This window comes from Triturus cristatus, chromosome 1_2 (assembly GCF_964204655.1).
Source record: "Triturus cristatus chromosome 1_2, aTriCri1.1, whole genome shotgun sequence".
Classification (NCBI taxonomy): Eukaryota; Metazoa; Chordata; class Amphibia; order Caudata; family Salamandridae; genus Triturus; species Triturus cristatus.
Genome location: NC_140580.1, coordinates 20701870 through 20718143, shown reverse-complemented (window position 1 = coordinate 20718143; position 16274 = coordinate 20701870). Strand labels below are relative to the sequence as shown.

The 16274-nt window shown below is 43.0% G+C and overlaps 1 protein-coding gene across 2 annotated transcripts in view; it reads left to right on the top strand.

Annotated features, from left to right (window-relative positions):
- Positions 1-16274, top strand: part of DENND2D (DENN domain containing 2D) — a 736340-nt gene that overhangs the window by 594308 nt on the left and 125758 nt on the right. The gene's annotated exons all lie outside the window — the stretch shown is intronic.

The following is a 16274-nucleotide window of genomic DNA, read 5'->3' as shown; positions in this document are numbered from 1 at the left end:
GGGCCTGCAGAAACTCCCAGTTCAGTTTCAGCAGTCTCAGGAATGTTACACGATCTGTTTACTTACAAACACCCCCAAAATCACTTTGATACGTGGATCCCTATCGGCCCAAAATGCTTTGCAAGTGTCCATTCAACTTCTTGTCAAGAGTGTAGGGGAGGGGAGAGTTAGTTTTAGAACTGAAACTAATTAAACAAGCATTGGCATAGCCAATAGGTCTCGCTTTTGGGACCTTATAAGTATTTAGTTATGCAGTACAATATCCTTGGTGCAACAACATCAACTGTTGCATGGCTAAACACTTATAAGGTCCCAAAGGCGAGACCTATTGCCAATGCCATGCTTGTTTATCAGTCCCAGATCCCTGCAGCTAATGCATGGCACAAACAATGAAGACTGTGGATTCTGCAGAAGTCCTATCTTGATATCTGTTGCTGAGTTTAATACATGTCTTTTGCTGCTCAATTTAATGTTCAGTAGAAATGCATCAGCTTTTTCCACATAGGGAGGCTAAGTGGATGTACTAAACACCTTTCTGACTTTGGGAAATAGTCTCTAGACAACTAAACACTTTTCACGATGTAGTGAGAGCCTACAAAATACTTTTCCTGGAGAAAATATGTTAGTTAGGCTTCGTCTGTTGAACGATATTGAAAAACCAGATGTTTGCCACTTAACAGTTAGATGCCAAACTGCAAAGACTTCGGTATAGTCTTCAGGATACAAGAAAACACACAGAGCTACAAAAGCACCCCATCGGCACAGTAACACAGAGGCAGTGGTTGAGGAGCCTAAGACTCTACTGTTCAACCTGCTTCTTTATCTCCAGAGGACGAGCAAGACTGATGACTCAACCTACACAGTGGAGGAAGACTTTAAACACCTAAATCTGTTGAGCCTTCTCACACCTATGAAGCTGCTGAAGAAGGCCTCTGAGAAGATGGAGTTTGATTCTGGGGCAGACATTGCCCTTGAATGGCTGCACACCCCTTCCTTGAAATGGGGTCACAGCAGGCAGCATGTAGACTGTTAGAACTGGGATTCCCTAGTTGGCTGAGGTAGGTACCTTAGGCCATATAGGGACCCTTGCTTCCACGTCAGGAAAGGAAGGACACCTTCTCAGATTGCCCCTGCTCAACCCCTTGGTAGCTTGGCACGGGCAGCCAGGCTTATCTTCAAGGCTAATGTGTAAAGTATTTGCAACCGCGCTCTCAGTGACCCAGTGATGACCCCACAAAAGGACTCCACACGAGTTTCATAGAAAAACAACTATAAGTTTATATAAAAAGATATACAATGCGACCACACGATAAAAATCCAACAAATGCATACTTGTAATATTCCTCCTGGCCGGTTATTAGGCCAGCCAGCCCTTATAGGTTCTAGCGGTATTAATGAGCAATTCTAGATGATCCAATGCAGTCCTAATGCAATGCAATGCAGTTCGTAATGCAAGAATCGGGCACTTTGCAATGTAAAAATAATGCAGTTCGTTATGCAACAATCAAGCAATTCGTAATGCCAAAATAATGCAATGCGTAATGCAACAATCAGGTAGTTCGTTATACAAACTAATGCAATGCGCAATGCAACAATCCGGCAGTTCGTTTTGCAGAAATAATGCAATGCGTAATGCAACAATCAGGTAGTTTGTTAATGCAGAAACAGTGCAATGCACAAGGTACTTTGGCACCGATCGCTGTGCTTCAGACGGTCTCTCTGCCACTCGTAATTACTCACTGTCAGCCTCCGCTAACATATACCCCCAACACGGGTCTGGTGTAAACCACAGTGTAGCTCCGCACTCCGGCCTCGGTACTGCCCCTCATTGGAACGTACGGGCCGCGATACGAGCTGGAACAGAGGCTTGCGCTGCAAAAAGGGGAGAGGCTGAGAGCGTCTCTCTCCGAGCCCGAACCCTGCCCCAGGCGGCGACACACGTTACCTGGGAGTGCGACCTCGCTCTTCTCCCCGCCTCTCGCTACTGGGCCTCCAATGCGACTTGGTTGCTTCCGGGCCGATGGCGATAACGAAAATTAAAGGCTGCAACAGGGCACACGCACACAGTGTGGCTGAGACTCCCTTGCACGGTCACAAGGCAATTCCTCACGATGGTCTCAGGCTGCAAGAAGCACACTCACACAGCGTCGCTGAGACTCACTTGAGTACCGGGTGCACACGATCACAGGGCGATCCTCACGAAGGTCTCAGGCTGCACGAACCATACGCACACAGCGTCGCTGAGATACTTCTGGAAACTTTTGTGTTCCTGAGTTTCCACAGCAGGGAGCCAGCTCACCTCAGGCCCTTGGGGTCACGTTACTTCAGGACGGCAGGGAGGAGTCAATGCACTGATACTTAGAAAACCGGCCCCCAGCTCTGAAGCTTTTGTTACTGGGGGCAACAGATATTGCAGCATCGCTGCAAAACCAGCCCCCAGTAACATAGCTGGTCTCCACCGCTCTGAAACCGGCTTCCACCCTTCCAGCCTCCCGGACAAAAGCCTGATGCTCGCTACGGGCAGTCCAGCCCTGATGATTATGCTCCTTAAGTATGTTGATGTTTTACATCTACTGCAGTGAGCACTTTATATTCTGAGAGGGAATTTAAAATCAGTATAATATTTTCAGGGCTTGTTTGTTTCAGGAGCAGATTTTTTTAGCAATAGGCAATGTGTTATTGTTTTTTCTAAAGCTACACAACGCCTCCTCATTCCTCTTTCTCATCACAGTCTTAATAATGAGGTAGTTGACCCTACTTCCAAGACTGTAAACTACAATTCAGTAAAATTCTGAAAGAATAGCCTGATCACTCAGTATGGGTGCTACAACAAGTGACATAAAGTCCCCAAGCCTAGACTCCTTCCGAGACTCTATTTTCTTTATTTTTGCCTAATCATCGACATGGCTGCCTTTTATGCAAATGTCGTGTGTTCTTATCTTTCCAAGAACCTGTGAAAGTGCCAGGTCACTCAGACAGTAACATTCATAAGAACACCTGATGCGACATCAATCTGGGACAAATGCCTAGTTATCTCTGTCTCCAAGGTCAGATAATAACATAAACAGTGTAGTCTGAAATTATGTGTTTTTACCTTATTTGTTTATAAAAAGGTTTCTTAGACTAGCGTATTGCTGCACAAAGGTTATGACAGACACTCCTAAGGTTATGTCAGAAATTACCATCTAAGACAAGATATAGTATAAACGTCCTGTCAATCAGCCACTTGTCAGGAGAGGTCCTTCACCCCAGATTATCCCACAAGATACTGCCAGAAGATCTTCAGACTGCTGTGATGCCGCTGCATCTTGGGACTGCATTGCAAGCTGATACCGAGCCAAGTCTGGGACGAGAGGAGTTATTGCTGATGTGTGGTTTCCTTTCAAGGGAGCACTTACTCCCAGCTGTAAACGGTGCAGTTTGTTGATTCTCCCTAAGAAGCTCTAGATGCAAGATACTGTACTCCATGCTCTCATAGTATAGCACATAGCAGTAGGTTTTAGGGTGTTATGTTGCTAAATGACATTTTAACTATCGTAGAAATGTTAATTTTATTCTTGTAATTCACAACATGTGTTAGTGCTGTATTAATAATATTTTGTGTAACATTTTAGATGTGTTAAGTAAGTGTATGGGACTGTTGAAACCCATAAACTGTGTTATTTTAAGTGCAGTTGATGTGTATGAAATTGTAAAGAATGAAATTGGGTTTTTCAAATTACCACTGCGTCCCTGGATCCCGGTTCAGGGACTGTAAGTAACCTAAACCACAGACACCATTTCAACTATGGATTGAGTGGGGTTGTGTGGGGCTGCAACAACCTGCTTCTTCACTCATTTGCTGGTGCATTGAAGTTCCCTTGTGACACCCGTGGGTGTGAAAGCAAACATTGTAGAGCTAAGCCAGAGTCTTAGTTTACGCAACATTGGTGCCTAGCGTCGGACATGGATTTTTTTTGATGGACCCTTGAAATGCATATACCTTTGAGTCATTTCGCTCATGGGTGCAATTGAAGGCTATAGATGCTGCCTCTGAGCAGTTTCAGGTTTACACACCTGCTGCACTGCCTGCATACTTTAGAGCTTACCAGGATCTGGAAATCCCTTTAACTTACTAAGAGTACCAAAACTGGTTTACTGGTAGTTCACCACACACACAGAGGAATGTCTCATTAAGACACCTTATTAATGAAGGGGCAACATGGCCTTAACTAGCAGAATACACACCTTTTTGTGTCCTGAAACATTAACACTTGCTGATGTAGTAGGGATTTTGAATTATACAGTCTCCTCATACAGAACAATTATACAGTTTGTGTTGTGAACCATTAACTCTGGACCAGCTCTAGTGGCTAGACCAGTAGTACAGGGCCAAGTACAATCAGTTAGTCCACAGATAATAAACACAACAAGGGAAAGAAGCTCCTGAAGCACAATGAAATTGCCTTCTGGATTGCTGAAAAGACCAACCAGTTAGAAGCGGTCATTCTGCCTATGACACCCCAAGACAAACCTAGAATGCTGACTATTTGTCTTCCTTTTGGGATGGTGCCACCTAAAGAGGAATGTAATACCGGTGGAAGCATATTTGCATGCATCTATTCTAACATGCCTAGCAAGCCTACATTGGAAGTTTTCCCTGAGGTACTGAAACATGTACAAAATGAGTACAGGGCTGCACCAGCTCTGAACTTTGGAATGAGGTTAATGAGGAGCTTCTCTACAGTTTCCTCAGTCATCCTGAGCAACATTAAGGGAGAAGCTTTGGTTCTGGCTATACATCAGAGACCTGAAGCAGTTCCAATTCAAGTCCGTAAACGTAAACTACCAAAAATAATTATGGAAGTTTACACCTCAGTGGGTCGTGATAACTTGGGTACGTGAGCCGTTAAGCCACAAATAAAACCTAAAAGTGACAGTGAAGTTTGCGTTGAAGAGACATCTGAAACAGAAGGTAGGAAAAAAACTGAGTGTGAGAGAGAGCAAAGACGACCTGGATCTCCTGTATTTTGCACATCCCGTAGGGATGGTTATAATTTAAGGGACCGTGAAACGGTATCAGTATTCTGATAGCCGCTCTTACAGTTCTTTTCAGGACTCTGACGGTAAACTTGCAGAGAGAAGCAATCGATCAAAATGCTGAAGAAAAGAAGAATATAGCAGTAAAGGTGAAACAGGACAAGAGGCTGAAGTCAGCGTAAAGAGGGAAGAAAAGGTATTGGATTCTAAGAATCCATTTAAGAAGAAGAAAGTAGCAGGATTTTCTAAGAAGCATGCTGGTAAAGCTATGGATACTCTTACAAAACAGGAGTTGGGTGAGAGCGCTTCTAGACAGTGCAGCAGAAGTCACAACAGCGGATCAGACTTTAAAGGTTTTTGGTGGCGAGTCCAACTGATGAGTTCATACAGGCTAAGACTACAGATGAACAGTTAAATCTTCCTGATAGGGAATATAATCTAGTGATACAGATTGAAGGGGATATACCATGCATTATTAAAGCAGTCTTTTGGGCGCATTAGTCTAAAGAGCATGATATCATGCTTGCTGAAGATGACTGTCCCCTATTCTTTATAGGGGAATTACCCTTCGGGGAGGAAGTAAAAAGGGTAGCATTTTCTCCCGCAGTACCTGAAGAAATCAGAAAAATGTACACCAGTGAATGGGCTGTTCAACAGGCCCTAGTCTTATACAGAAACCAAGCATGGTGGGATCAACACTGTATTCCACTTTATTCCTTTATTCAGTGAACCTCAAGCTCAGGCTTAATACCCTTTTAAGTCAGAAGCACAGCACATTATAAAGACAATATTAGATCAATTACAATATCAGGGCATAATAACGCCCTTTCTTTCTCCTATGAACACGCCTCTTTTTCCCTTCTCCAAACCAAAACTATCCTATACGATAGTTTTAGACTAGAGAAATTTAAACACACATATGTAAATGTACTCGGTGCAAAATGCACACAGCACAGGTTTAATGACAAACCTGGTATGGGGAAAATAAAACAGACTTGGACATCTCACCTGATATTAAGTATCTAATCGTCTTTAGTTATAATGGGTTGCAGTTTTCTTGTTTAGACGCTTGCCTCTGGCGTATAAGAACAGCCTTGGCTTCATCTCAGCGCGCATCATGGAGATCTTACAACCAGGTCCAGAAGTATTATCATACATCCATGATATCTATCTCTCTGATGATGATTTAGATATACACCTAACTAGGGTGGATAGAATTGTAATAGTATAACATCACATCGTTGCACGATTAAGTTTGAAAAGTCTAAGATTGCCTAAGGTAACCTTTCTCAGATGCGAGTTATCCATTGAGGGAAAGGGTTCGGCTTCAGAGTTCCTTCAGAAATGTGCTGCCATGCAGTGTCCTGACACACTGAAGAAGTTACAATCTTTGCTGGAATTCCTTAATTTTGGACAAACTTACTTGCCACGTTATGCTGAGCGAGTGAAGCCATTGTATTACTTGATTTCTCCCCCGTTTTCAGCCAAAAAGTGGACGAACAAATACACTGATATCTTGTCTGCTCTGCAAGCAGATATGCCACATACAAAATATTCACAAACCAGGATTAGTAAGACAGAACTAGTAGTCATACCAAGCCAGTCTGGTTATACTTATGTGACATACTATGAAGGACAGACAGTTCCTATAGCATGTACGTCACACTTGCGTACTCTAGCTGAAGTACGTTTTGCTTCCATTGGAAAAGTTCTTGCAGCTGTGCAGATAGCTATTTTGAAAGAGCGGCCATTAGCACAGAGAAAACACATGATTGTGGTTTCTCCCATACCATCACTAGAGACAGCCACTAAAGCAAGCATTCCAAATTCTCAAGCTGTACACCCTAGATGGGTGCTTTGGGCCTCTTCCTTAAGTGCAGTGGATGTAAAGTTTCAGTACTATCTGACTCTTATACAAGCATTTCTCTATTATGAGAAAATTGAGTCACTCGAACTCCAAAAGCCTTACCCATTGAGTCATATCAGAGTGTGTTCTATACGGAAAGCTCTGCTCAACCAGTGGTAGGAACAAGATCTAAGGGCCAGATGTACGACCGTTTTTGCAGTTGCAAATGGGAAATTGGCCTGTTTGCGACTGCAAAATAGGTCTGTGCAATGTACAAACCCAAGTTTGTGAGTTGGTAGCCTATTACCAACTGGCAAAATAGGGTTGGCGACTCGCTCTTAGTAAGGGGCGTGCCAAGGGCGTCCCTTCATAATAGTGAGTCGCACTTCTGTGTACAGTTGTTTTGCGACCGCAATTGCGGTTGCAAAACACCAGCGGTTTACCACCTATTTTAAAAATAGGGAAGGGGTCCCCACGGGACCAATTTCTATGCACCTCAGCATCCCTCTAAGGAAGAGGAGCGACTCCACCATCTGGATTAAAAAAGAACATTGTCGTTCTTCTGCACTAATGAATTCCGGATGGTGACTAACTCTTCGTAGGGTACGTGGGAGCTAAGAAAGGTCATGTCGTGCAAAAGAGGACTCTCTTACAATGGGTCGTTCTCTGCATCAAGATTTGCTATGCTGTGGTGAAAAAGCAGTCTCCTGAAGTCTTAAGAGCTCATTCCACCAGAGCTAAGGCTGCTACCACGGTGTTGCAAAGTGGAGTTCCAGTTCTCAACATTTGTCAGGCAGCAACGTGGGCATCCCTGCACATGTTTACCAAGCACTACTGCCTGAACAGTCAACTCTGCAGGGACAGCCTTTCTGGCCACTCTGCCCTGCAGGACTTCCTGGTCTAAACTTGTCCGCAGATGGTATTGCTTGGGTATCTATTCAAAGATAACGAATCTGCGGCTAGATATCTCTATCAGATGGACATGTTACTTACCTTCGGTAAAGCCTTATCTGGTAGAGACATGATCTAGCAGCATCTGACCCACCCATCCTCCCACACTGCGGACAGGGTTTTAGGGTCAGGGCTGATCCCTTTCAGGGTCCTAGTTGTTCACAGCACACCAATGTCAATGCACTTAATGGCTCCGCACTTCTGGCGTGGAAAGTCATGAAAAGTAAATGACGTCAGTGCACCTAGGTGATGCCTTTATAGGTGACGCAGACGTCACTATGGTGCAGATGATGCCGGCGATGTCATGCGAGCTGACTGACGCCACCTACCAACATGCAGGGGTCCAATCTGTTGGCTGATAAATTCAAAGGTAAGGAATCTGCAGTTAAATCATGTCTCTGCCAGAAAAAGGCTTTACCAAAGGTAAGTAACTTGTCCATCATAAAAGAATGAAACTTTTGTTACGCACTCTTTTGAAATGTTTCAAAAATTGGCTCAGTGCCTAATTTCAAGTAATATTTTCCACATTGGCGATAAAAGTGGCATTAGGCAATTCTTTATTTCAACCTCCTACTTTTTAGCTTCAAGGAAAGAAGAGATTTGACCCACATTTTGCACTTTTAACTGAGTTACTTTAAACACAGTCAATTCCTCTTACAGAGCAATCTCTCCAGCACCGGCAGTGTATTAGGTAATTGCAGGTTACAATTCATACACCTTAAAAGAAACATAGACTTTCATGGTCGATGAAATGAGTACCATTTAGTGGGTTACTAGAAGGATTCTGTTGTCAGGACATCAGTGAATAAGTGTGCGGTAAAACAGTAGCTCCAGTTACTATTCAAGCCCCACAAATACTGTGACAGGTGTGAGAGATCAAATTGTGAACGAATTTCATAGGAAAACAATGGAGAGCTTTTTCAATTCAGAAGAGTATCTTGTGTCGGTTAACAGTCTCCCCGTTGCTAACTTGCCATTGTCATTCCTGTACAGTACTAAATAATGCAGTTATAAAGATGTTGTAGATTAGTTATGATGTGTAGTTTTGTGGTCCAAGTCACACTTGCATTTCATTGTGTGCGTTTTATATGCATGATTTCTAAATTTAACATGCATGTCTGGCTTTAAAGGAATGTTGTATGGTAATGTGAAAAATGACAAGTAAATGGCATGGGAATAGATATGTATATGTGTGGAAGCAAAGAACAATAGAATAATAATGTTGTAAGTTAAAGGTTAGGTGACAATTGCAAGAGAAGAGTCAGGTGTTTGAGAAGCAGATCCTGACTGTTTTGTCTCTTGACAAATAGCTATTTCCTTATGTTATAATTTCTGGAACATTGATGGAACAATGGTAGGGCGTGAAAGAGTAGAGTCTTTTGAGGGTGTTGATTTAGCAGCATCAATGGGAGCCGGGAGGTCGACACCCAATATCCCTTCACATTCTATAATAAGATTATCAATTCTGTCCATGACACAGTTGTTATTCTTGGCTACTTTCTTAGCTAGTTTCCTAGCCTTTTTCTCTTTTCCGGCACCACCGGTAGAACCACTTGCCCCCCTATACCCTCCATTGTTTTTCTTTTGCCCATACAGTTATAAAGATGTTGTAGATTAGTTATGATGTGTAGTAGTGATGTGTCATTATCAATCGTGTGTGTGCGAATGTATTTTGTGGTCCCAGTCACACTTGCATTTCATTGTGTGCGTTTTACATGCATGATTTCTAAATTTAACATGCATTGGCAAAGCCAACATGTCTGGCTTTAAAGGAATGTTGTATGGTAATGTGAAAAATGACAAGTAAATAGCATGGGAATAGATATGTATATGTGTGGAAGCAAAGAACAATAGAATAATAATGTTGTAAGTTAAAGGTTAGGTGACAATTGCACTGTCAAGCCAGAAGTAAAAATCCATATAGGTTAATGACTGCCCTCCTTTCATCTGTGCTGCTGCCAGAGAAAAACACATGCTTTCTAGCTATCTAAGATTTTAATAGCATTCCAGTGTTATGTGTCACCCTGAAAGTTCAAACTTAGGCAGCCGGATAAACAAAATGATCACAGCTGAATGGAAGTCAAGCACTTTTTTGGGGGGAGGCACACAATGTCTGCCCAATCAAAACAGGTATTCTTGGCACCCTACATGTGGGCGAAGCCAAAGTCCCACTCTAATGATACTCACATAATTGTCTGGTGACAGCTGCGCTGTCAAACCAGACCAAAAATAGGATGATTGAGTTAAGGAAAGGCACCAATACAATCTAGAATTATTGTATGTGTAACTTGCATATGGCAAAACATGTACACTAATATTGCTGGTATAAATTAGTTATTTTTTGTAATTTTCTGTTTTGATTGAGTACAAATCATATGGTTGCCCTCAATTGGATTTACATAGAATACTTGGGCACTAGAAGAAAGCATATACATGCATTATGGTTTTACCACACTAACAGGATTGCTGTGTCTATAGAGTGCAGACTAATGTCTGTGCTTCTGGGCATAAACAGAGATGCTAACGGAGATTAAATTACATCTGGTGAAGATTTCAGAGGTGCTGTCTTTCACTATGAATTATTAGTCCCTTTCGTGACAGTGCAGGGTAAAGAACAACACATTCCTTTCACAAGAAGCCCATGCTTATGGAGATGGGTGCAACCCTTGATCTGTAAATTTAGAGGTGCTCTTTCAGAGAGGTGTAAAACATACACTCTAAGACCGAAGCACATTTTGCAGCCACTATATGCCCGCACCGTACACTTGATTGTATGGATTCTCTCTCACTCAAAAGCAATACAACTGTAAACATCTACACATTCTTAAGGTCCTTAACTAATTCTACCAGGAATGTAAGGTACTGCTGTTAAAAAAAGTCTGCTTCTATTTGTGCCAGATAAACATGAAATACGCCATTAATCCCAGTTCTGTGTCGTAACAAAGTGCCGGCTTGATATTATGTGCTGTGTATTCTGGATACTCATAGTGATGTAAACCAAAGATTGCAGGGCGGCTAGAATCAACATAAGGAATTATGAAAATAAAAGCAAGACGTTGGAGGCAGGCAAACATTAATTGTTTAATGCCTTTTGTTGGAGATTAGGTATCTACATTTGAAGGCAGAACACCTTGTTGTCTTTTTGTCTCAGATGTGCACTTGAAATGCTTACTTAAGCATAGTATGAATTTGCATTGGCTCAGCAGCAAGTAGCTCCAGCACGCATCAATTTAAATTCTTCTCTCTGCAAATACCAGATGGTGCACGTATTGATGTAGGACTAAAACAGCCTTTGCTCGAATGCCTTGTTCAAGTTTAAGGTTTTGCAGGCAGAAGCAAGAACAACTGCCTGTAAACGTGTGTATTTCACCAAATGAGAACTACAAACTCTCCCTCTGCTTTTACTGTACAATTTATAGAAAAGATCAATAAAGGTGTAAGTGACGTCTTACTGGGTGATAGGAAATTGCAATGGATTACCTGCTTGAACACAAGGGTTTAAATTAACTGAATGCCGTTGTTTAGACTTTAGTATAAAGCTTTTTAATATCTCTCATTCATCAGTTTATCACCCCCCTCCCTCCCCGAAGGGAACTCTGAAGTTAGAAAGATGGGGACTATATAGATAGTACTATCTAGATCAGACTATGGCAACACCATTTTAACTCCCGCACCACTTTCCTATAAAAATCCTCTCTTAAAGGTGTCTATTATTCCGCAAGGTTTATACGCTTTGCAAACAAGTATGGCCTTTACACCCCCATACTTTAAGACCTACATTTGCTTACAGTAGTTGCCAAAATCAAATTCAATTTATACTGTCTTGTCCATTTAGCTGTATGTGACAATAACCCACCTTACCTAATGGATTGTCTTACATTTTCTCGTGGTGCCAAAAGACCGAGAAGCAATGACCCATTGCTACAGAGAAGTACCCTGCTTCAGAGCTTCCACCACCAGTAAACGATCCTTTGCAGGGGCTGTTGCGTCAACAGGCTATGCTTAGTCATGCCCGGTTGACTTCTGTTCACCCCCACATAGTGCAGGTATAACAATTAATCTCTTGAAGTTGTGAAAACAAACCGCTGTCCTGTTATTTCCCCCAAAGTTGTCTGGAAAAACGAAACCACCTACCAAAGATAACAGGTTTCTCTGGGTTCCCCTTACATTGTCACCTGAATTAGCACACAGACAAGACAACTGAACTAGCATGAGTTGAGGCTTTTATGAGAAGCCAAACTAGTGCAGAGCATATGTAAATTTATGATAACAGATTTCACAGTTATAGTGGCAACAGCTACCGAGCAAAATAACTATCTAAATATTATGAAAAGAGATGGTATGATATGTCTGGCACCTCTCTCAGAGCTGAGGACTGGCTGTTTGCACTGTTTCATGAGACGAGTTCCAGTGACATCGGTCACAGAGAATCTCAAGGTAATATACACTTACAGTACTGCATCTGACTGTCAATATAAAAGCACTAGGACTACCAAGTACATATATATGAACGAAACGCACATTATCATTATATGCAGTACAGGAGAGGATGTGGCTTTACAGCTAGGTCCGACGACTTTGTAGCTGGGGAACTAGGTTCGAGTCTGACAGTAGGCTCAAACATCCTGTGACTGTGGGCAAATCACTTAATCTCCCCACGCCTAAAAAATGACTTTGCCCCTCTGTAATTCAACTGGTGTTCATGTAAAGTGCTCTGATACCTTCGGGTCGAGTTCGCGCTATATAACACTACAAATAAATAATAGTTATGTACTTAGCTGGGGGGGTGAGTGTCTGAAAAGTTTCAGTGCTACATCCATCATCTCCTTGTGTTTGCCCTAAATTGGCAGAGTATGCCCAGACGTGGGTCCCTTGTTGGATCCAAGCTAGCCTGGCTGATGAGGGGTGTTACCCCAAAACCGGTCCCAAAATACTTGTTTCCTATCCAGGGAAGACCTGGCTAGGCAGTTCGGGCTGGACTGTTCCCATGAGGCACATGGTCAAGACTGATTTGCATATGGCTGGGTCTGAACTGGAGTGGCGAAGTAAGCTAAAGAATGAAGAGGGATTCAACCCAGATCTGAGATTGGGGGTGAGTGTCTGAAAAGTTTCAGCGCTCCGTCCACCATCTCCTTGTATTTGGTTAGCTGCATAATTCCATAGCTAGCTGCAATAAACAATGGAGGTCTGGTGAATAGTTGGCACCAGTGCAACAAATGTGTAAGGGGCCACAGTGTCTTGAAACGTTCTTACTTTCGCAGAGCAAATGTTTGTTTCATGCTTACACTGTCATATTAATGCCTTCACTTATCTTAACATAACCCTGCCATTGTGACATGGTTTATATTAAAAGCACCCTTATAAATGTTTTGGTCAGTGTATGCTGTCCAAATGTTCAGATGAATAAATAAAATAGTGGAGTGAGTAAAGAGAGTTAACACACCTGTCAGACTTTATGAGGCAAATAGTAATAAGGGTCTTTTACCCCTTAAATTGGGAATAATTCTTCTGCATCCAGGAAACTCATTTCTTTAGGCAGTGCTGTCGAAGTTATATACAGTTGAAGTCAAAGACCTTTAAATATAGTTGAGTGTCATCCACACTAACATCATAGGATTGCCACTCAAAGGGAAAGTGCCGAGTGAGTCATGTGGGCATTGAAACTAAACGGGGCAGGAGTCAGACGAAGCCGCTTAAAATAATTGTAATATATTGTGCTTACATGTATTACTCCAATCCCTTATCAGTTCTGTTAATCTGTTTATAATAAAATATGTTTACAGATCTCTGAGTTCACAGAGATAAATGCAACAAAGACAGTTTTCCCAAGTGTATATTTACCATCGAGCTGGAGTGCTGTTGAATGTGATATTTGTAAGACCGCCCCATCTAGAGGGCTCCTTCCACATACTCTGAATGTCTGCTGTCTTGTGCCATCCCACCTTCTCGTCTAGTTCTTTTTTACTTCCCTTCATCTTACTGCTAGCCATCCTTTACATGTTTCTCCATTGTTTTAAGGGGACGTTCAGGTGGCGTCACTCGCTGCGTAATTGAGTAAGATAACACAACATTTTACGTCTAATAACCTTCTACTTAAGTCTGTGCATTTGTAGTCCCTTGCTTTAGCCACCATAGGATACCCGGTAGTCTTCTGTTATTGTATGACGTGTTATTTTAAAAGCATTTGTATACAGCACATTATGCCATAAGTATGGCATTCCAATGGAGCCTGAGAGCCTTCCCAATTTGTTTTTGAGATATCCATCCCACACAACAGGCTGGTGAGCTTCGTGAAGATGTGCCACAAGTCTTGTGTATGGTTTGACCATCTCTTTGGTACACATCTGCACACCCTGAGGTACTGTGACCGAGACCCACATCCACTGAAACAGTACTCAGCACAGGGGAAATCCTGCTCTAAGCACAGCAAACTCAGTCATTTTGCATGGGCATGCAGAGGAGAAGTTTGTCACCGACAAACATGACACGAACAGCCCACCACACCACCCATATACACATACCCAAGCAGCATGGCCGGCGAGCTCGCATTCTGCAGAAGCAGTCACACCAGGTGTCGAAGAAGAGGATGAAGGCACCTTTTATTATTGTATACCGCTAACAACACAGCCATGAGGTGACCCCATCCAATTTGTGAGATAAAGGTATGCACAGGGGCCTCTGTGAATGTGATGTACTATCACCAATTCCAAGCACTCAAGAGCTGCCCGAAGCTATCCTACACCAAAACAAATATCCATGCATACGGAGGTCGCACACCATACCCCTAGTTGGAACATTTGAAGCAAACGTACGACATAGCACTAAGGAAGCTACAGCCATGTTCTACGTTACCAAATGCCGAGACGACACCCTCTTCAGTTGCCACACAGCAGAAGAACTCCAGCTAATCTCATTTGCTTATTAAGTCCAGGACTGCCAAGTACACCAGATTTGAAAATAATCTGATTATGTCTTGACAGGCTTGGGGTACCTGAAGAATTACCAGGTGAAATTACAGACTGACAAAACTGTGAAGCTTGTCACTCTGCGTCACTGTTGAGTGCCCTTCCTCCTTTGATCCCTGGTGGAGAAGGAGTTAGAGCGGCTTGAAGCCCATGGTGATCACACCCAATCCAGAGCAGACAGGTGCTTTGTGCATCTGGATAGACATGAGGCTACCCATTCAGGCCACCAAATATAAAAGGCACATCACCCTGACAATGGATGACATAATTGCAGTTCTCACAGAGACTCAGTGGTTATCAAAGATTGACTTTAATTCTGGATACCACCAGTTCCTCCTTGACACCGTAAACTGATAGAATACCACTTTCTTGACTCACATGGGTCTAAGGTGTTCTAAGAGACTCAGCTTTGGGATCTTCTCTGTGACAGAGACATTCAAGAACACAGTGTTAGAAACCCTTTCAGGGCTGGGTGTAGTAATAAATATCAGCGAAAATATTCTCATTTTCTCAAACTGCTGCAGAAGATCATCAACACCTAAAGACGGCACTACAAAGAATATCTGAACATGGTCTTAGCCTGCATCAAGGCAAATGCAAATTGTTTGAAACCCAAGTAAAATTTTTGGGGATGTCTTCTCTAACGACGACATCCGTGTTGATTTCAAGAAAATCATCAACATTATAAGAGCACTGGCGCCCAGGTACCAAACCGAGTTAAGAAGGTTCCTGGGGATGGCAAATTATTGTGACTGCTTTATCCCCAACCTGGCAACATTATCCAAACCCCTAAGAGTTCTGACGAGGGCACATACCAGGTAGGAGTGGGGTGAGCCCCAGAAGTAGGCATTCAAGAAGTTCAAAACAGCATTACCCCATTTTCTTTTTTTTAAACCGTTTTTATTGCAGAACAATATGATAAGCAGCTTACATACATAATGATCCTGCACCGCAAATGCCAGTGCCGTTTCCTTGCGTGGCCATGAGGTGTCCGTACACAGCTTAAGAGCCCACATCCCAGAGGCCGGGCAGCGGTAACATGTAGGTCATTATCCTGAACCATATTTCAACCTGTACATTTGCTGATAACATTATAGGGTGTCTACGTTCCGCTTTGAAGTTTACTCCCCCCTTCTCCCCCACCCCGTCACTCCCCCTCCCCAGTCCCTATCCCCCAGCCCCCTCCCCCTCCACCCTCCAGTGCCCTCGCCTACGACCGTTCTCGGCCTTAATATGTAGTCTGGGGTACGTATCAGAAGTAAATGACTATCTACTGTGTGTGTGTGGTTGGGACGTTCCGGGGAGCAGCATCAGGATCAGAGGGCGCCTCTTCCTCCTCCACCACGCTGCTGCGCAGGGCCTGCACCAACACTTCCCACTCTGTGGCCGTCTCTAGTGCCCTATCGTCAGCCCTACGACTCGCCAGTTGGTATCGAAGTGTACTTTCACTCGCCGCCCATTTCTGCAGTTCCTTAATCCACCTCCCATGTGTG